Raw genomic sequence first — 26,166 nt, 5'->3', positions numbered from 1 at the left:
TGCTCCAGGGGAGGGGATGCGCCGGTTCCTTGCTCCCGGGGAGGCGATGCGCCGGTTCCTTGCTCCCGGGGAGGCGATGCGCCGGTTCCTTGCTCCAGGGGAGGCGATGCGCCGGTTCCTTGCTCCCGGGGAGGCGATGCGCCGGTTCCTTGCTCCCGGGGAGGCGATGCGCCGGTTCCTTGCTCCCGGGGAGGCGATGCGCCGGTTCCTTGGTGATGCGTTGGTCCTTACTGAAGAGGGGGTGATGCGTCAGTTTTACTGTGCAGAGAGGTGAAGCTCAATTTCTTACTGCAGCCCCAGCGTTGATGTGGCGCACAGGTGCGATACGTGGAAATCTGGATGCGCTGGAGGTGAGTGCGGCGGTGGTCACACAGGCACTTTGTTGATTTCTTCAGTTACAGTTCCACGATGTGTCGATTCTTTTAGTCGCACAGCAGGGCCTGCGTTCCAGTAGGTGCGGTGACCTCAGACTTCGGACACTGGTGCACGGGACTCAGTATGCCTTGGTTCTTCGGGCTGCGGGCAGGTGATCCGTGGATTTCTTTGGCCGCCTGAGATAGTGCGTCAAAACTTTCTGCTGCTAATAAACAGAATGATTGATTTTCAGGCTTTCATAGCAGGTCAGAACTCCCAGCAGTGGAGTTCAAGGAAGCTTCCGGTGAAGGCTTTGTGTCCCTGCGACTTCAGAATAGGAGGCAAGCACACACAAGCCCTTAGAGATACTTCTCAAGCAGGTTTCACAACAGAGTCCAGTCTTTGTCCTCTCCTTGGCAGAAGCAGTAACTGCAGGCTAACCCAGCAAAGCAATACAAAACAAATGGACAGTACACCTCACAGCTCTTCTTCCTTGGCAGAGGTCCCTCTTGATTCCAGAAGTGATACAAAGTTCTGGGGTTTTAGGTCCATTACTTGTACCCCATTTTCTCTTTGTGGCAAGGGTCTCTGAGCTCAGTCCAAACCAGTTCTGTCCTCCCCTGTGCAGCTTGACTGCAGGAGGTGAAGACAGCATTATGCAAAGGAGAGCGAGCCTATTCAGGTCCAAGTAAAAATACTCCTACCACCACTCTATATGCAGAAAGGGGCATCCAGCCTGGCTATGAGTCACCCAGGCAGGAAGGACACAACTCCACTCCCCCTCGTGACTGTCTAGAGTGAATGCACATCCCCAGCTCCAGTCACTCCAACAGACAGTGAATAAACAAACAGGCAGAGGAGGCACACAGAATGGTAAAATAAGAAAATGCCCACTTTCAAAAATTAGCATTTTCAAACACACAGTTAAAAACTATCCTTACTAAAAGGTGTGTTAATAAATTCTGAGTTCAGAGAACCTAAACTCTATTACTCTATCTGGCCCCAATGAGAAGTCACACTTGTAAAAATGTTACCAGGCAGCTCCCATGTTAACCTATGGGACAGACAGCCTTTCAACAGTAAAAAACGAAATGCACAGTATTTCACTATCAGGAGAAGTAACACACACCAGTACAAGTCGTATATTTCATATACACTGCAACCTGTCCATGGGAGTACCCTGGGCCTACCTTAGGGGTGTCTTACATATAAGGAAAGGAAAGGTTAGGGCCTGGCAAGTGGGTGTACTTGCCAGGTCGACATGGCAGCTAAAACTGCGTGCCGGCTCTGCAGTGTAAGGTCTGAAACACATTTACAGGGCTACTCATGTGGGGGTGCACAACCAGTGCTACAAGCCCACGAGTAGCATTTGATTTACAGGCCCTGGCACACCTTGTGAACTTTACTAGGGATTTACCAGTAATAAAATAATAAAATATGCCAATCATAGATAATCAATCAAAATCACAATTTACACAGAGAGGATATGCACTTTAGCATTTGTCAGCAGTGATAAAGTGCCCAGAGTCCCAGCACTAACAAAACAAGCATTGGCATAGCCAATAGGTCTCGCCTTGGGGACCGTATAAGTGTTTAGCCATGCAACGGTTGATGTTGTTGCACAAAGGATATTGTGCTGCATAATTAAATACTTATAAGGTCCCAAAAGTGAGACCTATTGGCTATGCCAATGCTGGTTTGCAAAGTAACTGTTGAGTATCAGCTATGTCCTACTCCCAAATAGACAGCTAGCATGGAGGGAGGGGGAGAGAGAAAGAGAAAGAGAAAGAGAAAGAGAGAGAGAAAAATGTGACAAGTGTGCATTTACAACGGTTAAATACTGTTTTCATTCCACATTGCTTTGAAAAATGGAAACTTTAGAACTTCAAAGCAGGTGGTGGTTTGACATGTGTTTACGTCAATGAAAGCAGTACTATCGTGGAAAGAGTAAGGACTTTGTTGGTTCCCTACATGAAGAACAGACCAGTAGCAGTGGTAGGCATTTAAGCCGTGTGTGTGACATACACTGAATAGAAGACCATCTCACTTTAGTCTGGAAAGCAGCAACTACATTCTGATTGAAAACAATCCTCCTTTTCGCCCAAACAATAACTGTTTTGTGCTAACTGATAGATGTTGTTGGAAGGATCTTTAGTAAGATGTTTATAGCACATGTCTGGAAGACATGCATTACATAGATGTTAAAGGCATCAGAGCTTCAGACAGGTTTTTATACAATGTATAGAGTCATTGCCTAGACCAAAAATATTTAGCATGAGAGGAGTGAAGATATTTCAACCACACCCACACTTGGAGGAAAGAAATATATGGAAAGAAAGACGGGGAGATACAGAGGGAAAGAGAAAGTAGAAGACAGCCGCAAGAAAGGACAAGCCCGGCAGGGAGTAGTGCGCGCGCATACTAGGGTAGAGGGGAGACAAATGAAGAGCAAAAGAAGGGACCTGGCCATGGGAGAGGGTCAATGAGAGAGAATAAGGATAGGAGAAAAATAGTTTGGGCGGACAGACAGATGCAAAGAGCTCCAGGGGAAAGAGAATATAAAGCTGGAGGGGGAAATACTGAAAATCGGACTATAGTGATGGATAGGAGTAGTGGAGAGAATGAAAAATACTAGATATATGACGAAAAGAAGGGCTGAAACCAGGGGGCAGAGAAGGCGTGAGAGAGGGTGACAGTACTGCCAGTACCAGTAGGGGAGAGAAAGTGGATTACAAGAGACAAAGATAGAGACACCAAGGGTGGCAAAAGACAGAGACAACAGAGGAAAGAGGGGAAAAGGGTGAGGACAGTAGAAGGCACACGAGTGAGTGGCAATAGTTTACGAAACAGTAAAGGATATACAGTTGGTGAGAAGAGAGAAACGGACTGATGACAAGGAAGATTATGAAATATCTAGAGACAGCAGAAGGGGGCAGCTGAAGAGATACTGGGTGAAATCAGACCTGAGAAAGTAGCGGAGGCAGAGGATTAAAAGAGACATCAGATCAGCATAATGGAAAGAAGAAGTGCCAAGCTGGGGGAGAGGAGACCTGAAGACAGCAGAGTGGTGACCACAGACGTGGTCTGACAGCAGACAAAGGGAGGGAGAAGAAATTAAATTGCCCTTAAAAGGTGAATGCAGACATGCACAGCTGATGGGACCGACAGAGGAGCACGCGTTACATACAGGGCTGGTGGAGGAGGTAGAAGAGAGGCGGGGTGAAAAGATCCCTAGGTTCAGGAGAAGAGACAAGAGAGGGAGTTGAAAAGAGATCGAAAGGGCGCATACAACAAAGGAGAGAAGGGCACAAGAGGATGGGAAGAGCATAGGGGCCGATGGAAGGAGACAGAGAAGGCAACAAGGTGTCCACTGTCACTAGAAGAACCAGAAATGGGGAGAACAGTGAAAACAGTTTTAGGGACTACAGGGGAGATGCAGAGTGACAAGTGAAATAGAATCAGTGGAGGAGACGGGGTTGATCAAATACATGAAGAAAAAAGCATTGGCATAGCCAATAGGTCTCACCTTTGGGACCTTATAAGTGTTTAGCCATGCAACAGTTGCATAACTAAATACTTATAAGGTCCCAAAAGCGAGACCTATTGGCTATGCCAATGCTTGTTTCTGTTTATTACTGCTCTGTAGTAATGGCGGCACCCGTGCTTTAGCTTAAACATCTTAAGCTAAAGTCGGTTGCCGAGATTGCTTTAAAAGTAAAGAATTGTCTATGTTTTTACTTTTGAAGCAATCTCAGCACCCGACTTTAGCGTAAGATGTTTATGCTAAAGCATGGGTGCCACCATTACTACATAGAAGTAATAAACAGAAAAAAAAAGCATTGGCTCATGGAGAACATCAATGCGGCCGCGAAAGTTAAAGTGATGGCGATCAAGCGCGACGCGCACGCCTGCACACATGCACTGTAGTGCTAGGCTGGCCATGGTAGCACTTTTTTGAGCTCTCACAAAAAGTCTCGCCAGACCGGCGCATGCGCTGGGTCAGGCGAGACCTAAAAATCCAATGACGAAGAAAATAAGTGACAGAAAAAGACATTGGGTGAATAGATGAGGAACCTGGAGACGGAGCAGACCACTGGGAGGGAGGAGGGGGCAGGGAGGGGGTAGAGAGGAGGAGGAAGGGATGCGTGAATGAGAACGAGTCCGGAGAGAAAACTGAGGAAATAAGATGCAGTTTTCAAAGAATGAGATTTGAGAGGAACAGGGAGGTGTTCGGCATCGAGGGAACGGGATCATAACGCTGTGCAAAATTGCCACGTGCGAGGATTAGGCTATGCTATGTAATATGTAACTTCGGGCACTAGAGGGTTGCTGCAACTGAAAGAGAAAGGAGTGACGGGAGAGGAACAGTAGCAAGCGACTACAGATCATAGGGGAAAGGTAAAACAATAGAGACTAGAAGGGATGAGGCAATCGAAAGGAAACGGTACAGAAGACACTACACAGGAGAGCGTGAAATCATAGACAGTAGGACACCGGGGGAGGAGAAACAGCAGGAAAGGGAGGAGAGAATGGCTAGAGGACATACGGGGGTGAGAGAAATGCAGTGGGAGGAGACAGGGACCCGATTCCGGCGGTTGTGTAAACACGGAAGTAATCCGCTCATTAATGTCTGTATGTTTAACGCACATCAAAGAACTCGGCTGGTAGAGAGCTAGGTGCTGACAGACCCATTACCCGCCTTTACATAACACCAAATTAGAACATTTCCTGCAAGTGAAGTAAACTAAAGTAATAAAAAGCAAGAATTAAAGCCCCGTTTTAAATTCAGAGGAAGCTGCCACGTGCCTTTCTTTTAGCAACACGTCACCCGCTTCATGGCCTCTGCACTTCATGAAACATGACAAGCCCGGCAGGTGCGCGCGTGCTCGTGTTGCTGGTCTGCATGGAAGGAACAAGCCCGGGAGTGGTGTGTGCGTGCACTCTGCTCTTTTTGGAAGCACACACTCGTGCTTGTGGCACGCCCCAGCTCGCTCCCGCAAGGTAGATGCCGCCACAAGCACGAGTGTGCGCTTCCAAAAAGAGCAGGGCGACGCTAAAGGTCCTCCTATGCAGCGCATGCGCGCTGAGTAGGCAAGACCTAAACAGGGTCAGAAAAATAGGAGGTAAAAGACAAAAATTTGGGGGATAAACTTGCAAAAATGGCTAGGTCTAACAATTGGGCTACAGTAAAATCTAAATCCAGTATTTCTAAAGAGCAAACTACTCACCCCTAAGGGTCTCAAGACATTGGGGGCCGTCCGGGAGATTGAGTGAGCTATTGCCCAGAGTCACATGGTGCTGAGCTGAGCTGCCGCCGGCCGCTGCCGTTCCGGAGTCAGCTGCCCTGGCCGCTGCGCCACACCTCTCACAGTACAGTATTAAGAGGAGCAAGCAGGGAGGGAGGAGCTCAGGACTATTAGACTGTCTTGGTTTCACAGCCATCTCAGGCCCCAGCTATGACCTACGTCGGTGAGCCTCATATTAACAAACTTAAGAGGCATGTTGCTGGTTTCTCTGAGGACCTATTGGACACGGGAACAGGGGGGGATGAGTGGAGGTGGAACAGCTGAGCAAGCCTTGTGATAGGTGTCTGTTTTTTAAGAAACTATAACAGGGGTGGAGAATTTAATAAAAACAGCTAATTGTCCATAGGACAGGATGCTTGATAAATCTATTTGTCCCGTAAAAAAGCCACTTGTCCCATTCATGAGATGCCCCGAGGTGACAAATTATGGCAGCAATCTCATTATATAAGAGATCTGATAAATGCCAGCGCTCATATTGTAGTAGAATTTGAATACTGACAATTCCCTGATTTTGGTACCTTTGGGGCTTGAAGTAGTAGGAAGCGATACTTCCAGGGTTGGAATGCCCTTTTGAGTCTGTGCAAACCTACAACCCTGCATGTTCAAGGGTTTTCACCGGCTCTCTCTCTAATCTTTTCCTACACTGAAAAAGGTTGAAAACTAACTCCAGACAAGGGCAGAAGTGAAACTTCAAGGGTGGGAATAAAGGGGTTGGAGGGAAGTGAACTTGCAAATGCTCAGCAGATTTTCACATGAGCAGATCCACACATGCATATTTGCCCAAGCTAAAATGCAGTTCACAAACATTTTTTTTGGAGTAAGATTTCCAGGCCTACGTCTGTAAATTATTGTGAATTCATCCAAGTCGTAAATCTACAATAATGGAAGGACATATACCATGGGTGCACTTTTGTGACTTTCTTTTAGAATCGGCCCCTGACGACGTCTGGCATTAACCCCTTCAGTGCCCATGACGAGATGGTCTCGTAATGGAGCGCGGTTGCGCTGTGCCCATGACGAGACTATCTCGTCATGAACCCCGCCCGCTAATGCAACGCCCGGCACAGGGCGGGGAAAGGGCGGGGCACTGAAGAGGTTAACCAAGACAGTTTGTTTTTGTTTATTAAATTTCTATCCATCTACATTCATACATACAACCCCAGAGAATATTGCCCTGTAGTCCTAGGCAGAGTCAGGCTACGTGTTCGGCAGACTACTTCCTTCCAGTCGCAGCAACAGCAGGCCTTTTCCTCACTCTTGAAATACAAGAAGGGGTGGTGTAGGAAACTTGCCCTTTCTACAGGGACACCCCAGGAAGTGTCACCTTACACTGGACATTATCCTTTTGCTGGTGTATTGCTTCTCACTCCAAGATAATGAAAAATACTACCCTCCCACACAGAAGCTCAAACACGACGAAGCAATAAAAACAGCACACTATCACCTGAAAGGGATTTCGCTTCTATAAAATAAAAAACACCAAAGACTATTTTCAGAATAAGGCCTGGGGTTTTATGTGTGCAACACTCTCTAACAAAAAGGCTTTCCCAGATGTCAAATGAACAACATTCAAATGTATATAGAGATATATATATGTGTGCAAGCAATCAAATGCAACTGTTAAATGCATGGATAATAACATGAAATGAAGTACAAGCAGATAATGCTGGACGTCCTGGAAGAAAATCAGAACGATATATATACACTAAATACATCAGATGATTACAACCACTGAAAACTTGGATGTGCACACAGACACTCACACATCACAATGAAAACACCTCGGATGATTATAACCACTGAAGGCTTGGATGTGCACACAAACTCACTCACCAATAACAAGGTCAATACTCAACAAGCATTGGCATAGCCAATAGGTCTCGCCTTTGGGACCTTATAAGTGTTTAGGTAGATCTATTGGCTTTGCCAATGTTTGTAAGCTATGTTATAGAGAAGTTAAGTATTAAAATGGTTAATACGCTGTCATTTCGAGAGGGAAAGTACAAGCTCTTCTCAAGAGTGAATTGATATTTTTAATTGGAGAGTAACGGTACTTCTCAGAAACAAGCAGGTACCCTGTTACAGAGTACCTGCACTACTAATTTTCCACTTCAAAAACTGGAGATACCAAGTCATTAATTTGCGGGGGGGGAAAAGAAGTCTCACTTCATGAATACTTTAAAAGAAAGATAGCACATAACGAGACAACACATCAGACACTGATCTCCCGATCCAAGGAGAGACATCACAAACAAGTGAGGGTCGGGGGTGAAGTAGCCTCGCGTCATCTCAAGCTCCCGAGGAACACAAGTAGACGGGGACCCTGGTGGCGGAGGGTGCACGCAGTAAGGGAGAGAGAGCCGAGGCTCGGCGCCAGCGTCTCAGACAAGGAGCCAGATTGGGGCAGAGTGACAGAGTGCCAGTTCCATTTTATGAACTTCCGAGGCTTAATATAAAACAGCCGAGGGCCCGTAAAACTGAGAAACTGCTTCTGTACCCACAGGAACAAGTCGCAAAGTCTCACTTGTTTTCACGCTTGCAATTTCCATTTCTCATTCGTTCCAGAACTTGTCAGCCAAAGCGGAAAGCAGCGTGGGGGAGAGAATGGGGAATGAGAAAGGATCTGAAACTATGCAGAAGGGAAAGTAGGCGAGAAAAAAAGAAAGTACATGGATGGGAACCGGAAGTGAGGAAGTGTCGAGAAGGAGTGTGATTGGGAGAAAGGTGAGGAGAAGTAGAAGTATAGAGGACGGCAGGAAAACGTGGAGCAAGAATGAGCAAAGAAGACAAGGCAAGATAGGAAGAGTTCGATAGAGAGGGGAATGAGACAGCACATGGAGAAGAGGAGTGAGCGAGACCAACATACACCGGTAAAATGGAGACTGAGGGAGAAACATCTGAGTGAAAGAAATAGGGAGTGAGTGATATGAAATGATACTGAAAGAAAATGAAAGGAACCGAGGAAAGATACTTTGGGAAAGAGAGGGATAGAAAGAGGGGGGCAAGACAAACAAAAAGACGTGTTGAGAGAAGGGGGAGAGGGATGGGAACAGATGGGAGCCAATAGAGAGAATGTACAAAATTGAAGGTTAATTAGTGAGAAGGAAGGAGGCCGATAGAGAGGAACAGAGAGAAAACGACAGAGGGGATTAGACAGATAGACAGGAAGGCAGACAGACTAGAGAGCGAAAGGAGCAGGAGAGAGTGGATCAGGGAGAGTGGAGGAGAGAGAGAACCACCGCTACGGGCACTACAGCGACGTATTGCAGCCAATGAGGAGCAAGCTGCCTACAGAAATACAGCCCGGGAGTGGTGCGTGCGTGCCCAGTCTTCACTTTTCAAGCACTGCACTCGTGCTTGTGGCGCGCCGCTGCTCGCTCCCACAAGGTGGATGCCGCCACAAGCACGGGTGTGTGCTTGAAAATGAGCAGAGCGACGGCTAAAGGCCCTCCTATGCAACGCATGCATGCTGCGTAGGTGAGACCTAAAAACTAAACATCTCACCGATCGTTCACTCAACATCCTTGTCAACTCAAGCTGGAGGAGCCATTTGACAGCCCAGGCAGGATTGTTGATCGGGACCCAAGTTCCCTTGTGACAACACGTCTGCCCCACAAGCTGACTGTACTGGTCTGTGTCAAGGTCAAGACAGTAGCTGGCCAGGCCCCTGTATTTTGAATAGGAGACAGAGCTGTACACTCCACACATTTCTCTGGCAACAACAATCTCTGCTCTGAAAGGTACCAAGCACACTTTCCACACAATATCCCAGCGAAGCTTACGAAAGCCTAAAACAACCTTGAACGTGAATAGCCTAAACAACTTGAGTAATCTGGGAGCCTGCCTGTGTGCGCAAAAGCTCAGGCAAGCTGACAGAATTCAAGATGACATGAGGGATTGTCAAAGCCAATAGCAAGAACTTCATAATACTTCCCAATGTACAACATAATGCACATTTGAGCACCACTGCTTATAACACTGCACTTCGAGAACAAGAAGAACATTCTACACCTCTCTCTCCCCTGCTTTCAAATGCACATCCCACATGTTCTGCTCCTGGCAAGGCTGTTCTACTCTGTGAAAGCACCGTCACTCTAAAACTACAAAGAGATGCGAGAGAAATCTTCAAGGAAACGTGAACATGCAGGAAACAATGATGTCGTACATTCAAGCTAGGATAAAGTAAAACACCAAAACTCAATTAAAACAAAAGGTAGTCAAAGGTCATCACGCGGTTTCAATACATAGGAGTGCCTCTAGCACTGGCAGCACAATTCTGCGCATTTTACTCAAGCTAACCAGTAACAGGGCGCCAGTGTTCCACCTTTCAACATGTTAAAATGTGCTTACCCCTAATAGGCATATGTAACTTGCATACAAGTCTGATGAATATGGTACCAGGTGTACCCAGGCCTGCAAGTTAAATGTCACTATTGTTCTTCAAGACCCATTGTGCCGCCCACTATAGTGGGGTGCAAACATGACTGCAACTGAATGCTCACCAAATGCACAGCTGATTAACATCTCAGATTGCGCGTAGGTAGTTGAATGTACCAACACACATAAATAAGCATTTGGATATACCTAAAGCCTACTAGTTATTAAAGGTGAGGAAGTGCTAGAATATGAAAGCTGGGTGTGGGCGGTGAATTGCGCTAAGCTGGCAGAGCTTGCAAAGTTTTCCCCGCTTGAAGCGCAGAGTTCAGCAAACTACTCCGCCTCCCACATTGCGTAGCTGCGTTTGCCAGGCCAGCCCACCCCAGGCCACTCGGGCATCTGCTTTCTTTACTTCTGTAAGTGCTTCCTGTTGAGGTTTCATTTGTGTGACACCAGCATCGTGCCAGAATGAATCCTGCCCTGCATATTTATCCAATGGTACGTACCTTCCTTGCTCCGCAATCAATTCACCAGCTTTGGCCACACCCTCACCACTGGGGCCTCCTACTGACCCAAACTTATCAGCAGACCCCGGGGACAAAGTAGAGCTCAGAGCCGAAACCAAATGTCTCTGAATGTCCTAGAGCCCCTGAAACCCTCACCCTCTGAAGTACGGGCATTGAGTAGGGTCTGAGAAGGGGGCACTCCGAGGGTTTCAGACACTTTGGCTTGCCAGCCCCCTTGCCTCCACCCACAACCCCTGCTCCAGTACACCCAAGCAGTCCCCTAGACTGCAGTTATTCAAGCTGGGGTTTTACTTTCAGGGGCAGCCTGACTGCAGAAGGACTGGCAGTGGCACCCTTTAGACTGTTGCAGGGACCGGTGCCCCCCTCCCGCGACATGGAATGCACCGTCAGGCTGGCCGTCGGATAATTCAGATAAGGAGGTGGTAGGGCTACTGTCGGGGCAGCGCTTCATGTGATACTTAACTGCTGCATCCTAAGTTGCTGATGGAACAGGAGCGGCTAGAGTCGAGACAGGAGGGGGAGCAGTGCGGGCCATGTGCCGTTCACAGACTTTGGCGACGGGAGGTGCACTATACATATAGAACGCTCTAGACACTTTTGCCAACCCTGAGAACATGCAGGGTTACAGACGCCCGCGTATGCGTACTCACTGCAATCTGAGCCACCGCTTCAGTGAGTTAATGGCCCTCCGCCGAGCAGCAGGCCTGAGTGCGAGGGCGCCTTGTGCGCAGTACAAGCTGCATCTGTGCGTGAAAGCGCTGGGACTACCGGAGAATCGGTGCCGTGAGAAGGGGCACGTCCAACTCTAAGCTGGTGAGTGGAACTGCGAAGTTTTGGCGCCAGAAGACCCGTCCCGGGAATTCAGGGTAGCGTGTCAGTGAGGGCCCCCAGGCTTGCTGAAATTGCAGCCCAGTGACCATCGCCTCGTGCAGGAAGGGAAGTTAATTTAGGGGGCAGTTTGATAGCTCGTACTACGTGTTGCCTGATCCTGTCATGGCTGCTGCCATGAACCTCGCCACAGTCTTGATCTGCCTGGCCCCCTGCCGTTCGCTTGCTGGAGACAAATGGGTTGTCTGTTTCTCAGTCCCTCTACCCAGGAAGATGTCCTTCTAGGTTTGACCAGAAGTCCACCATAAAGAATGGATATTTCAAGATCCATTACGCCTGAACCTAAGATGGCCGCCACCCATGAGGATTAATCTCACTATACAATATCTGTGATCTAGATTACCACTACGTTTGCAGAGAATGAGCCCTAACGCTTAAGGTCTCTCTTATTTCACCTTAACTGACAAATCCCTTACAGCTGGCCATAACCAAATATTCTTCAGCATTCCTCAGGGCTCCTGGACTAAAGGGGATAACCGCCTTTATCTCTGTCATTTCTGTCAGTGGTAATCTGAATACTGCGTCCTTGGTCTCCTTTCTGTTAAGACACAGCAACTGAGCTCAACACATTTTCTCCGCACAGCATATCTGCAGAATAGAAAAAGAAAAAAATGATACACACTGGCGCTCGTCCATCCACGGCTTGCTTCAGGGAAAACCATGGCTGATAAAGAGACCTAAACAGGGAATGTACCAAAGCGGAACCCCTGCTACCTGACTACCCAATGAAGAACAAAGGCGAAGGTACCAGCACAATGGACATGATACTCAGGAAACTGGAAATGGTCCACGACCTAGCGAAATCTACCAAGCTTAACACGGATCTTCCTTGTCGGACTCTTCAACTCATAGACTCCTTCCCTTTGTCCTCCCTGACCCCTTGCCTTTAGTGGATCCTGTCTTTTTCTGGATCGCTAATTTATCCGGTTATTGTAGGTGTTATTTTTTTGTAATAATTCAATTTTCTTTTGCCGTTTGTAACCCCCTCAGTTGACCTGCCAGTTCCGACCCTCCTCCTAGCCCCCTGTCCCTTGTTGCTCTTTGACTAAGCGCGCCTTCTCCCCTTGTGGGGAAAGATCTAATATTCTTACTCTGGAGTCTCAGTGAACCCTCTGAGAGAGTCCACATCATCAAGGGAACCACACACAGCTGAGGCATGGCGCCCATTACCAAAGCACTCCCTCTCCCCTTGTTGGGGAAGGATCCAGTAGGTAGACCTTGGAGTCTTAGCAGGGCTTGAAAAATCTGAAAAATGGTACTAGTCCTGCAGGTGTAGTACCTTGAAAAATCTCGACCTAACAGTAACCTACTTGACCTCCGTCTCTGAAAGTGTAGCAAAAGTGACAAGATAACAAGATTTAAAGGCATCTTCATTGCTCATTTGCTTTGTGAGCAATAAAAATGTCTTTAAATCTTGTTATCTTGTCACATTTGCTCCGTTTTCAAAGACGGAGGACAAAAGTTAGTATGTTTTCCTACTCGCCAGAAAGGGAGAGTAGGACCTAAAAATAGCTCGACCTCATAAAATTTGCCTCGCAAATGCGAGCGGTCGAGTGGATTTGTCGAGCCCTGCTTAGAGACCCCTCTGAGAGAGTAAACTGCGTAAAGCACCCTACCCCCCTCTTTTCATGCTCTCTCGCACCCTCCCCTACAGCTTTCCCTCTTTCATTCCTTGTCTACTTCCCCTGCTCCTTTCCCCTCTCACCTTAATCTCTCCCCTTGCCTGCTACGCCCCCTAGCCCCCTGTCCCTTGTGCCCTTTAACTAAGCACTCCTTCTCCCCTTGTTGGGGAAAGATCCAACTACTTATACTCTGGAGTCTCAGTGATCCCTCTGAGAGAGTCCACGGCGCCAAGGGAGCCACTCACTGTTGTGGTATGGTATGGCGCACCTTGCCAAAGCACTCCCTCTCCCCTTTTTGGGGAAGGATCCAGTAGGTAGGCCTTGGAGTCTCAGAGCCCCCTCTGAGAGAGTCCACTGTGTAAAGGGAGCCTCTCGCATCTGAGTTAGGGGAATGATACCACTTCCCCTGGGATCACAGCTTACTGGACTTTGGACGCAGCTTTTACTCGTCTATCGGTTTGTGCCACCATCACCCTCCCCCCCTCTTCTTTCATGCTGTGTCTCTTACCCTCCCCCTCCTCTTTCCCTCCTTCATTCGCAGTCTACTTCCCCCATCTCCTACCCCCTCCTCCCTGAATCGCTCCCCATGCCTGCTTTTTCCCTTACGCATATGCCCTTATTGTTTGTCTCGACTGAATATGTAACTATGTAGCTATACTCTAATAACTGTGTAACCTTTGTAACGATGTAACCTGCAACTATGGTCTGATACTCATGTAAAGCGCTCTGATACTTCCGGGTCTAGCCAGCGCTATATAAAACCTTTCAAATAAACAAAATAAGCGCTCTGATACTTCCGGGTCTAGCCAGCGCTATATAAAACCTTTCAAATAAATAAAATAAAATAAATAAATAAACAACAGCATTGGGGGCCTGACAGACAACCGGACCTGGCAGCAACCAAAGATCTTCCCCTCCCCACACTGCCCAGCTCTTCTCCTGTCCACTGTCAAGCTCCTTCTCTTGACCATCTCGTCTCCTTTCAATGTGCTGTGCCCTCACCACTGCCCTGCACCAGTCTTCTCACCGAACTCACCACCTGTTCTTCTCACACACAATGGTTTACCCCCACAATGTCCTGCACCTCCCCCCACTGTCCTGCACCTATCCCTTCACTGCCCTTAATTCTTCTCCCCCACTGTCCTGCACCTCTCCCTCCACTCTCCTGCACTCTCCCTCCACTCTCCTGCACCTTTCCCCCCCCACTGTCCTGCACCTCTCCCCCTGCCCACTGTCCTGCACCATCCCCCCGCCCACTGTCCTGCACCATTCCCCCGCCCACTGTCCTGCACCATTCCCCTACTGTCCTGCACCATTCCCCCACCCACTGTCCTGCACCTCTCCCCCTACTGTCCTGCACCTCTCCCCCTACTGTCCTGCACCTCTCCCCCTACTGTCCTGCACCTCTCCCCCTACTGTCCTGCACCACTTCCCCCCCACTGTCCTGCACCACTTCCCCCCCACTGTCCTGCACCACTTCCCCCCCACTGTCCTGCACCACTCCCCCGCCCACTGTCCTGCACCACTCCCCCGCCCACTGTCCTGCACCACTCCCCCGCCCACTGTCCTGCACCACTCCCCCGCCCACTGTCCTGCACCACTCCCCCGCCCACTGTCCTGCACCACTCCCCCGCCCACTGTCCTGCACCACTCCCCCGCCCACTGTCCTGCACCACTCCCCCGCCCACTGTCCTGCACCACTCCCCCGCCCACTGTCCTGCACCACTCCCCCTGCTGTCCTGCACCTCTCCCCCCTACTGTCCTGCACCTCTCCCCCCTACTGTCCTGCACCTCTCCCCCCTACTGTCCTGCACCTCTCCCCCCCACTGTCCTGCACCTCTCCCCCCCACTGTCCTGCACCTCTCCCCCCCCACTGTCCTGCACCTCTCCCCCCCAACTGTCCTGCACCTCTCCCCCAACTGTCCTGCTCCCCTCCCACTGTCCTGCACTTCTCCCCCCATTGTCCTGCACCATTCTCCCCGCACTGTCCTGCACCATTCTCCCCGCACTGTCCTGCACCATTCTCCCCGCACTGTCCAGCTCCCCCACACTGCCCAGCTCTCCCACACTGTCCTGCACCCTCTCCCCCCACTGTCCTGCACCCTCTCCCCCCACTGTCCTGCACCCTCTCCCCCCACTGTCCTGCACCCTCTCCCCCCAATGTTCTGCACCATTGCTCCCCCACTGTCCAGCACCTCTTCCCCCCCCACTGTCCTGCACCTCTCCCCCCCACTGTCCTGCACCTCTTCCCACCCACTGTCCTGCACCTCTTCCCCCCCCCACTGTCCTGCACCTCTCCCCCCCCCCACTGTCCTGCACCTCTCCCCCCCCACTGTCCTGCACCTCTCCCCCCCCACTGTCCTGCACCTCTCCCCCCCAACTGTCCTGCACCTCTCCCCCAACTGTCCTGCTCCCCTCCCACTGTCCTGCACTTCTCCCCCCATTGTCCTGCACCATTCTCCCCCCACTGTCCTGCACCATCTCCCCCCACTGTCCTGCACCATTCTCCCCGCACTGTCCTGCACCATTCTCCCCGCACTGTCCTGCACCATTCTCCCCGCACTGTCCAGCTCCCCCACACTGCCCAGCTCTCCCACACTGTCCTGCACCCTCTCCCCCCACTGTCCTGCACCCTCTCCCCCCACTGTCCTGCACCCTCTCCCCCCACTGTCCTGCACCCTCTCCCCCCACCCTCTCCCCCCACTGTCCTGCACCCTCTCCCCCCACTGTCCTGCACCCTCTCCCCCCAATGTTCTGCACCATTGCCCCCCCACTGTCCAGCACCTCTTCCCCCCCCCACTGTCCTGCACCTCTCCCCCCCACTGTCCTGCACCTCTTCCCACCCACTGTCCTGCACCTCTTACCACCCACTGTCCTGCACCTCTTCCCACCCACTGTCCTGCACCTCTTACCACCCACTGTCCTGCACCTCTTCCCCCCCACTGTCCTGCACCTCTTCCCCCCCACTGTCCTGCACCTCTCCCCCCCCACTGTCCTGCACCTCTCCCCCCCCACTGTCCTGCACCTCTCCCCCCCCACTGTCCTGCACCTCTCCCCCCCCACTGTCCTGCACCTCTCCCCCCCCACTGTCCTGCACCTCTCCCCCCCACTGTCCTGCACCTCTCCCCCCCACTGCCCTGCACCTCTCCCCCCCACTGCCCTGCACCTCTCCCCTCCACTGTCCTGCACCATTCCACCCCCACTGTCCTCCACCTCTCCCCCTCCACTGTCCTGCACCTCTCCCCCCTCCACTGTCCTGCACCTCTCCCCCCTCCACTGTCCTGCACCTCTCCCCCCTCCACTGTCTTGCACCTCTCTCCCCCCACTGTCCTGCACCTCTACCCCCCACTGTCCTGCACCTCTACCCCCCACTGTCCTGCACCTCTCCCCCTACTGCCCTGCACCATTCCCCCCACTGTTCCGCCCCTCTCCCCCACTGTCTTGCACCTCTCCCCTCCACTGTCCTGCACCTCTCCCCCTCCACGGTCCTGCACCTCTCCCCCTCCACGGTCCTGCACCTCTCCCCCTCCACGGTCCTGCACCTCTCCCCCTCCACGGTCCTGCACCTCTCCCCCTCCACGGTCCTGCACCTCTCTCCCTCCACGGTCCTGCACCTCTCTCCCCCCACTGTCCTGCACCTCTCTCCCCCCACTGTCCTGCACCTCCCCCTCCACTGTCCTGCACCTCCCCCTCCACTGTCCTGCACCTCCCCCTCCACTGTCCTGCACCTCCCCCTCCACTGTCCTGCACCTCCCCCTCCACTGTCCACCTCTCCCCTCCACTGTCCACCTCTCCCCTCCACTGTCCTGCATCTCTCTCCCTCCACTGTCCTGCACCTCTCTCTCCCCCACTGTCCTGCACCTCCCCCTCCACTGTCCTGCATCTCTCTCCCTCCACTGTCCTGCACCTCTCCCCCTCCACTGTCCTGCACCTCTCTCCCCCCCCACTGTCTTGCACCTTTCTCCCCCCACTGTCCTGCACCTCCCTCTCCACTGTCTTGCACCTCCCCCTCCACTGTCCTGCACCACTCCCCCCACTGTCCTGCACCACTCCCCCCCACTGTCCTGCACCTCTCCCCCTCCACGGTCCTGCACCTCTCCCCCTCCACGGTCCTGCACCTCTCCCCCTCCACGGTCCTGCACCTCTCTCCCCCCACTGTCCTGCACCTCCCCCTCCACTGTCCTGCACCTCCCCCTCCACTGTCCTGCACCACTCCCCCCCACTGTCCTGCACCACTCCCCCCCACTGTCCACCTCCCTCCCACTGTCCTGCACCTCTCCCTCCCCCACTGTCCAGCTCCCCCCCACTGTCCTGCACCTCTCCCCCCCCCCACTGTCCTGCACCTCTCCCCCCCACTGTCCTGCACCTCTACCCCCGACTGCCCTGCACCTCTACCCCCGACTGCCCTGCACCTCTACCCCCGACTGCCCTGCACCTCTACCCCCGACTGCCCTGCACCATTCCACCCCCACTGTTCCGCCCCTCTCCCCCACTGTCCTGCACCTCCCCCCCTCCACTGTCCTGCACCTCTCCCCCTCCACTGTCTTGCACCTCTCCCCCTTCACTGTCCTGCACCTCTCTCCCTCCACTGTCATGCACCTCTCCCCCTAAACTGTCCTGCACCTCTCCCCCTCCACTGTCCTGCACCTCTCCCCTCCACTGTCCTGCACCTCCCCCTCCACTGTCCTGCACCTCCCCCTCCACTGTCCTGCACCACTCCCCCCCACTGTCCTGCACCACTCCCCCCACTGTCCTGCACCACTCCCCCACTGTCCAGCTCCCCCCCACTGTCCAGCACCTCTCCCTCCACTGTCCTGCACCTCAACCCCCCCCCGTCATGCACCTCTCCCCCCCCACTGCCCTGCACCTCTCCCTCCCCCACTGTCCCGCTCCCCTCCCTCCCCCACTCTCCCGCTTCCCCCCACTGTCCTGCTCCCCCCCACTGTCCTACACCTCTCCCCCCACTTTCCACCTCTCCCCCCAACTGTCCTGCACCTCCCCACCCCCACTTTTATTTTTATTTGAAAACTTTTATATAGCGCTGGCTTGGCCCTTAGGTATCAGAGCGCTTTACATATATACTGTAAAGGGAAAAAAGACGGAAATTGCATTAGATAGTAAAATACTGTCATATACCCACTGTCCTGCACCTCCCCCCCCTCCACTCCTCCACTGTCCTCCTTCCCCGGGTCCTGCCCCGCGCGCGCTCACCTGTTCTCCGCCGCGGCCCCTCCGGCTCCACCGCTGCCCTCGGGGCTGTTTGTTCCTCTCGCAGCGTGCCGAACACTGGCCCGGCGGCGGCCATCTTGGGTGAGGATGGGCGCCATGTTGCGTCAGGGGGATCGGTCGTTACCCGAGGACGTCCGCCATCTTGAATAATGGCACTGTTATCGTCTGAAAGGACTGGTGCCGTCTTGGATAAGGGCACGATTGTCAACCGAGAACGGGCGACATCTTGGATAAGGGCACCGTTGTCTTCCGAGAACGGACAACATCTTGGGTAAGGACACCCTCAGCCCATTCTACGGTTGCCACAGGACTCCATTCAAGTAACAGGCCCTCTTCCTCATACAGGCATATGTCATCAGTGCATTCTGGGACTTGTAGTTTTGGTTTAGTTCCCCTTTCTTTTTCCTATCCATTACTATTGTTTTTTAAAATATTTTTTTAACGAGAGACAGCTACATAAAACTGGCTTAATACCCTTTTATTGTACAAGTCATTAAAAACATAATTTTCTGCTTTAAATGTGGAAGCACAAATACAACATCTTCATTTTACTATTTAAACAACCTTGCTGCATGCCGAGATAAGAGCTCTTGATGCATAAGTGACTCTGGCAGAGCCAGTGCAGCAGGCCTGCCCTTCTCCAGGGATGAGGGGGAACTGGCAGGTTTCAAACCGGCAGGACCGGTATATGAATGTCACTGCCGGGTCAAAAAATAAGAACATCAAGTATGTGGTTCCCTGCCCCTTCCCAGTGTGTATTTTCACAGTAGATAAAAGACGAAGCGTTTTCGAACTGCTTTCGTGAACCCTGGCTGATCATTAAATAAACAAAGAGAGAAAGGCCTCGTTAACAATGAACCCTACGTGGGAATCCCGTCCAAACCTGTGCAGAATCTTACCATGATAGAGGCTGGGCAGGCCCTGTCACCCACCCCTTGCCAGCGATGGTTGTCCCCCCCCCCCTGTTTTACGTGTGTCTGTCAGCCCCCTGTTGTAATGTCGTGACACTGACGCGATACGCCGAGGCGTACGCATCAGGTCACGTGGGTTGTGTTAATAAAAGGCGGGTCGCGCACGCACGTACGCCAGAACGGCTGCGGCGGCGGACCATACTCACCAACACTGTGTCCCCGCGTCTTCATTACAGGCAAAGGCCTCGTGTCCCGTGGTCACAGCGGCAAGCGCTCGCCCCAGGACACAACAAAAGTGGCGACGAGGGTGGGCGTGCCCTCGACATCGTGCATCGAGCGGGTGTGGCGGGCGCGAGTTGCGTATCGCTCGCGGTGCTCGTGCCCCCGCGTGACGTCGCGCAATCCCGTCGTGGTCCCCGTGTGGTGCTCGTAAGTGCCGGCACTTGCGCGGAGGACTGTGCACCCGTCCAGCTGCTGGGCCTGTGAGTAATTGGCCTGAAGTGCCTGAGGCCCTGGGAGGGGTTTTCACGGTCTGGGTTGCATAGAGGGGTGCTGCGGGGCAGCCTGTTCATGTCCCCCCATTGGCTGCATGGCCTATAGAGCCTGGAAGGGGTTTCTAACACCACCCAGCCAGCATTTGTCAGCCTGCCACGTGGGAAAGGAGTGATACAGGGGAAACACACCCACATCATCCACAGGTCTCGCCTAGCGGAGGCAGCACACTCGCACCATGACAAACATTCCCCCGATTGAGCCGTTCACAGTAGAGGGGTCACCGTCAGCAGTGGCGGCCCGATGGAAGGATTGGGAAGACAGACTACGTATCTTCTTTGAAGCCACGAAAGTCCATAGGGACCAAAAACGCGCGATGATCATTCACCTCGGGGGTAAAGACATTCATAATATCGTCAAGACGCTCGTTGAAAATACCCCCAAAACTAACACGACACTGATAGTCGCGCTAAATGAACACTTTGAACCGATGGCGAACCGCGATTATGAGCGATTCATATTCCGACAGGCGCGCCAACTCCCCGAGGAATCGCTGGACAAGTTCCATGCCCGCCTCAAGAACTTAGCAGCCACCTGCGGTTTCCGAGACGAAACGGAAGAAATAAGAGGACAAATAATTCAGGGGTGCGCGTCAGCCAAGTTGCGGGAGCGGATACTGGAGGAGTCTGGCAAACCGTTGGCGGAAATACTAACGATGGGTCGGACAAAGGAGCTGTCGAAAGCGCGCGCCACGTACATGGAAGCTGCTCTGCAGGCACCAGTGAAGGTGGAGCCGGTCAACGTGGTGTCGACCAGGCCCAAACAGAGATGGGCCAAGAAAGGGGCGGGAGCCACCGCTCCGGAACAACCGAAGTCATGCGGGTACTGTGGGGGTCTGCCACATGCTGCGGCGGAATGTCCAGCGCGAGGAAAGAAGTGTTTGGGGTGCGGTCGCTTCAACCACTTCGAGAAGGTGTGTCGGTCGAAAAGATACCGCAAACCCCGCCAGGCAGTGAACACCGTAGATGAAGGAGAGCCGGCGGCCAGCAATATGGACGACGATGGCGAAGAAGAGAGAGTGGTGCACAGGATCCACATGATAGGCACCACGATGCGCAAGACACGACGACTCCCGCAGTGCAACGTCCGCGTAGGGTCGCAAGAGATCACTACAGTTGTGGATACCGGGGCCAGTATCAACATCATGGCCGCCACACTGTACAGCACTATGCACCCGAAGCCCGTTCTACACCGTCAACGATAACTGTGTTCGCGTATGGACAAGAGGCGCCGCTGAAGGTGCGCGGGAAGTTCAAGACCACAATATCTCACGGAACGCGGTCGGTCACTTCTAACATCTATGTCACCAAGGATGGCCAGGGCATGCTCCTGGGCTGCTGGGCAGCAGAAGACCTAGGAGTAGTGACTTTCGCATTCGGAGTGCACCAAGAGTCCATGCACAGCATCCTGGAGGAATTTGAAGAGGTGTTCCAAGGAATAGGCAAGTTCCGTGGCAAAGAGATCCACCTGCACATAGACCCCACCGTTCAGCCAGTAACACTGCGACACCGGCGGATAGCATTCCACCTCAGACCATTGGTGGAGGCAGAGCTGAAGAAGCTTGAGGCGGCCGGGATAATCGAAAAGGTATCTGGACCTACCCCGTGGGTGTCTCCCATAGTGGTGGCGAGGAAGCCTAAGCAGCCAGGCGCAGTCAGGATATGTGTTGACATGCGACTTCCCAACGTCGCCGTCAAGAGGGAGTGCCACATCACTCCCACCATTGACGACCTCATCAGGGAAATGGCGGGTGCCAGGTGGTTCTCGAAGTTGGATCTCCGGTCAGGGTACCACCAGCTGGTACTGGATGAAGCATCCCGAAACATTACCACGTTTTCGACACACGTAGGGCTCAGGCGGTACACCCGGTTGAGTTTCGGAGTATCGAGTGCCGCCGAGGTGTTTCAAAACGTAATCCAGGAGCTCATCGCCGGGATCCCGGGGGCAATCAATGTCAGCGACGACATCATGGTTCATGCCAAGACGGTCACAGAACATAATGAGCGACTGCTGCAAGTGCTACGTCGGATTAGAGAGGCTGGCCTCACGCTGCATCGAGAAAAGTGTGAGTTCCTGTGCAACAAACTACAGTTCTTTGGGTATACTTTCTCGGCAGAGGGAGTAAACCCCGATCCTGATAAAGTGAAGGACATTAAAGAAGCGGCTGCCCCTACGAACATCACCGAAGTTCGAAGCTTTCTAGGGATGGTCAACTACTGCGGTAGATTCATCAAAGACCTGGCCAACCTAACAGCCCCCCTGAGAAAACTGACAAAAGAGTCCACACCGTGGACGTGGGGCAGCGAGCAAGCTCGGGCGTTCGAAGAGATCAAGGAGGCGCTCTCTGAAGCAACAACACTCTCATTCTTTGACCCCGCCAAGCTCACGTTGATTGCCGTGGATGCTGGTCCGGTCGGACTGGGTGCCGTTCTCCTACAGCGGAAAACGTCTCAAGATGAATGGGCTCCAGGGGCATTCGCCAGCAGGTCACTTACCGAGACGGAGCAAAGGTACTCCCAGATAGAGAAAGAGGCAATTGCAATTCGCTGGGGTTGTCACCATTTCCATTTGCATGTGTATGGGAAACCGTTCGTGGTGACCACCGACCACAAGCCCCTGGTAGCGCTCTTTTTGGGCACCTCTACGAAACCACCACCAAGAATTGAGAAGTGGATGCTCCAGTTGCAAAACTACAACTGCAAAATAGAATACCAGCCTGGGGCACGGAACCCGGCTGATTACCTTTCTCGCCACCCTCGGAAGGCCACCCCACAAGAAATGGTAGAAGCAGCGGAAACTGAGGAGTATGTACGATGTGTCACCGCTCGGTCATGTCCCATACCTGTGTCCATGGCAAGCCTCCTACGTGCCACCAGCCAGGATGAGTGTCTGCAGAGGGCCAAGCACGCCGTCCAGAACAATAGCTGGAACAGAGCAAAAGAAGAATGGAGGAGCCTGACGCCCATGGCGCAACGGATAATCGAGAGCCTATACCGCGTGAGGGAGGAATTGACCGAGGACGACACTGGATGCCTGCTGAGGGGGCACAGACTGGTCATCCTGACATCGCTAACTCAAAGGATGGTAGACTTAACCCATGTAGGCCATCAAGGCATGGTGAAAACTAAGTCGAGACTGCGCACAAAAGTCTGGTTCTCCCTCATGGATGACCTGGTAGAAACAACTGTTCGGGCCTGTCACGCCTGCCAGGTCACAGGGGAAGTACCCAGGCCTGCCCCCATCGTCATGGAACCACGGCCAAGCGTACCATGGTCCCAAATAAGCGTGGATTTTGGCAGTTTGCCGGACGGACGACACACTCTAGTCGCCATTGATGACCACTCGAAGTATCCCGAAGTAGAGATACTGTCGGCCCTCAGCGCCAGCGAAGTGATTCCAAAGCTAGAAAAAATAATGGCCACCCATGAACTAATAAAAGAGATCAGGACGGACAATGGGTCCCCATTCCAGAGCCAGGAGTTTGCCACGTACCTGCAGACTTTGGGTATTCGCCATCGGCGAATCACGCCCCGATGGCCTCAAGCAAATGGGGAGGCCGAACGTTTCATGAGAACCCTTAACAAGGTAATCCGCATTGCTCATGACAAAAGCCAGTCCGTAGAGCTAGCCATCTTAACCTTCCTTCGAAGCTACCGCCAGACGCCCCACTCCACCACCGGAACTGCTCCTGCCCACCTGCTAATGGGAAGGGTGGTCACGGACACTATACCACATCATCCGGAGTGGCAACCTGAGGCCCCAGATGACAGTGCCATTGACACCCGGCGCAGAGGGGCGTATGCGCATGCTGACACCCGAAGGAGAGCGGTGGTGCCGGACATTGTACCAAGTTCCGGCTGAGATTCGAAAAGGAACCATGGACCGTGGAAGACGTCAAGGGTACCTGCGTCACCGCGAGGCGAAGAGGGGAAAGAGTAACTCGGAACGTCTCGCATTTCAAAAGAATTCAGCCATCCCAAGGAACTGGAAGCTCGCATCAGGGGGTGCCCTGCGATAGCCCCGGGGGTGTGGAGAATTCGCCAGAGCAAGCTGTGTCTATGGACAATGCGGAGGGAGGAGCCGCCTCCCAGTCTGGTGACACTGATCCCCTGTGGCCCATCCAACAGCCAGAGGCGCCACTTCAAGATGGACTTGATGGCCCGGCAGACGGCGATGGAAGTGCCAACGGTGACCGTTTGGGTAGCGGTCCAGGTGAATTGCCAAACAGAGGAGGGTCCAGGTACAATTTGCGGCAGCATCCGGAGCCCTCCCGTCGCCTTAAGGACTACGTCAAGTAAGACTGTTTTGATTTGATTACAGTGAATTGGTGTATTCTAATAAAGGGTAGACTTCGGGGTGGAGAGTTATTCTAAGTCCGGGGTGCCTTGACATGTGTTGAAGTTTTGATTCTTTTGTGTGTTGGGGAGGAATGTAATGTCGTGACACTGATGCGATACGCCGAGGCGTACGCATCAGGTCACGTGGGTTGTGTTAATAAAAGGCGGGTCGCGCACGCACGTACGCCAGAACGGCTGCGGCGGCGGACCATACTCACCAACACTGTGTCCCCGCGTCTTCATTACAGGCAAAGGCCTCGTGTCCCGTGGTCACAGCGGCAAGCGCTCGCCCCAGGACACAACACCTGTGAGGGTCCTCCACTCCATCTAAGTGTGACATGCATGACGCATGTGTGTGCAGACAACCCACTATGCCTGTCCATGCAGGCTATATGTTGCAGGTGGCTGTGGCCATAGGGATCCAGTACAATTTCTTTAGGATTGGGCAGACATGCGCAGAGGGCGCCCCGCGTGCTTCATATTTTCCCAGAAGTGTCATCCACGTCAGGCTCAGTGGCAAATGAGTGGAGCATCCTGTCCTTTTATGCCTTTGTTTTGGGGTTCCCTGACAAAAGACTCAAGTACACCCCACCTTCTTGTTGACCTTGAGACAGGGTGGCGGTGCGTCCATTAAGGGCGCTAGGGCGTTGCCCCACAAGCTGCCCGCAGCTCCCTCGGCATCTCTGAACTTAAGTAAACTCTCAGTTTACTTAAGTTCAGAGACGCCGAGGGAGAACTGAACTGACAATTGTGTCAGTCAGCATGACGTGGGACTGCCCACCCCCTTCAGAGTCTGAAGAGGGTGGGCAGTTATTTATTTATTTTATTTATTTATTTTAGGTTTTTATAGAGCGCGTAGTCACCCTCGAGTATCCCAGCGCTGAAACCTCGGACTCCTACGGGGGGGGGGCACAGGGAAGCTTCGCATAAATCAGGGAAAAAGGAGGGTTTTGAGGGACTTCCTAAATCGTAGGAGGTTTGGTTCAGCTCTGAGGTTCGAGGGGAGAGCGTTCCATTTTCTGGCCGTGTTTACCGAGAATCTGCGGCCGCCGATGCGGGTTTTCTTCACCCTAGGGACAACGATAAGGTTTCCCTGTTCAGACCGGAGCGCTCTCGGCGGTCTGTATGGAGTGATCCAAGTGCTCAGAATGGGGGGACCAGCGTCGTGCAGGACCTTGTGTGCCAGGCAGAGGGCCTTGAAGGCGACTCTTTCCCTCACGGGGAGCCAGTGAAGTTTTCTCAGGGCAGGTTTGGCCGATGTTCTTGCTGGGGTGTCTGTGAGCAGGCGGGCTGCGGCATTTTGGGTTTTTTGAAGTATTTGGAAGGTGGCTTCCGGCGCCCGAGGTAGATAGCGTTGCTATAATCTAGCCTTGCTAGCACTAGGCCTTGAATTAGCAGGAGGCGGGACTGGAATGGTAGTAGGGGGAGCACCTTTCTGCATTATCTAAGTAGCCCATAGCAGATGCCGGCTGTTTTCCTCGCCTGTGTCCTAAAGGCGAGGTCTGTCTCCAGCCACACTCCCAGACTCTTAACCTCTGTCTTAGGGGAGGGGGGGTCACCCATACAGGCGGGCCAGATGTTAGGGGGGAGACTCGAAGTTTTGTGACCGAGGAGAAGGATCTCTGTTTTTGACCCGTTAAGCTTTAGGTCAGAGTCGCCCATCCATTGATGGACGGTGGAGAGGCAGTCTCGCAGGTTGGAGGGCTTTAGCTTGAGGTGTGAGAGGGTCACCACCAGCTGAGTGTCGTCAGCATAGCTGACGATCGTGACTCCGAATGGGGCGACCAGCTCCTCCAGTGGGGCCATATACACGTTGAAAAGCGTGGGGCTCAGTGAGGAGCCCTGAGGCACTCCACACCGGAGGGGGATTGAGGGGGAGCGGCTTTCTCCTTCCCAGACTTGGAAGGAGCGTCGGGAGAGAAAGGATGTGAGCCATCTCAGCGCACTGTCTTGTACGCCAGTATTCTCTAGGCGCTGGGCTAGGACCTGGTGGCTGACAGTGTCGAATGCCGCGCTAAGGTCCAGGAGGACCACTGCCACTGATCCTCCTGTGTCCAGGATTT

At 52.8% G+C, this 26,166-nt stretch overlaps 1 protein-coding gene across 2 annotated transcripts in view; it reads right to left on the bottom strand.

Moving 5' to 3' along the window:
* Positions 1-18,396, bottom strand: part of LOC146863660 (uncharacterized) — a 130,582-nt gene extending 112,186 nt beyond the window's left edge. The window contains exon 1 of one of the 2 annotated variants that reach the window (XM_085627751.1): positions 18,286-18,396. The gene's annotated coding sequence lies outside the window, so the exon portion shown is untranslated. The remainder of the gene's footprint in view (positions 1-18,285) is intronic. The other variant, XM_085627753.1, reaches the window with a different exon arrangement.
* Between the last annotated feature and the right edge of the window lie 7,770 nt (positions 18,397-26,166).

The sequence above is a fragment of the Triturus cristatus genome, chromosome 2_1 (assembly GCF_964204655.1).
Source record: "Triturus cristatus chromosome 2_1, aTriCri1.1, whole genome shotgun sequence".
NCBI lineage: Eukaryota > Metazoa > Chordata > Amphibia > Caudata > Salamandridae > Triturus > Triturus cristatus.
The sequence above is the reverse complement of the archived record's forward strand: the minus strand, read 5'-3'. Positions and strand labels throughout refer to the sequence as shown.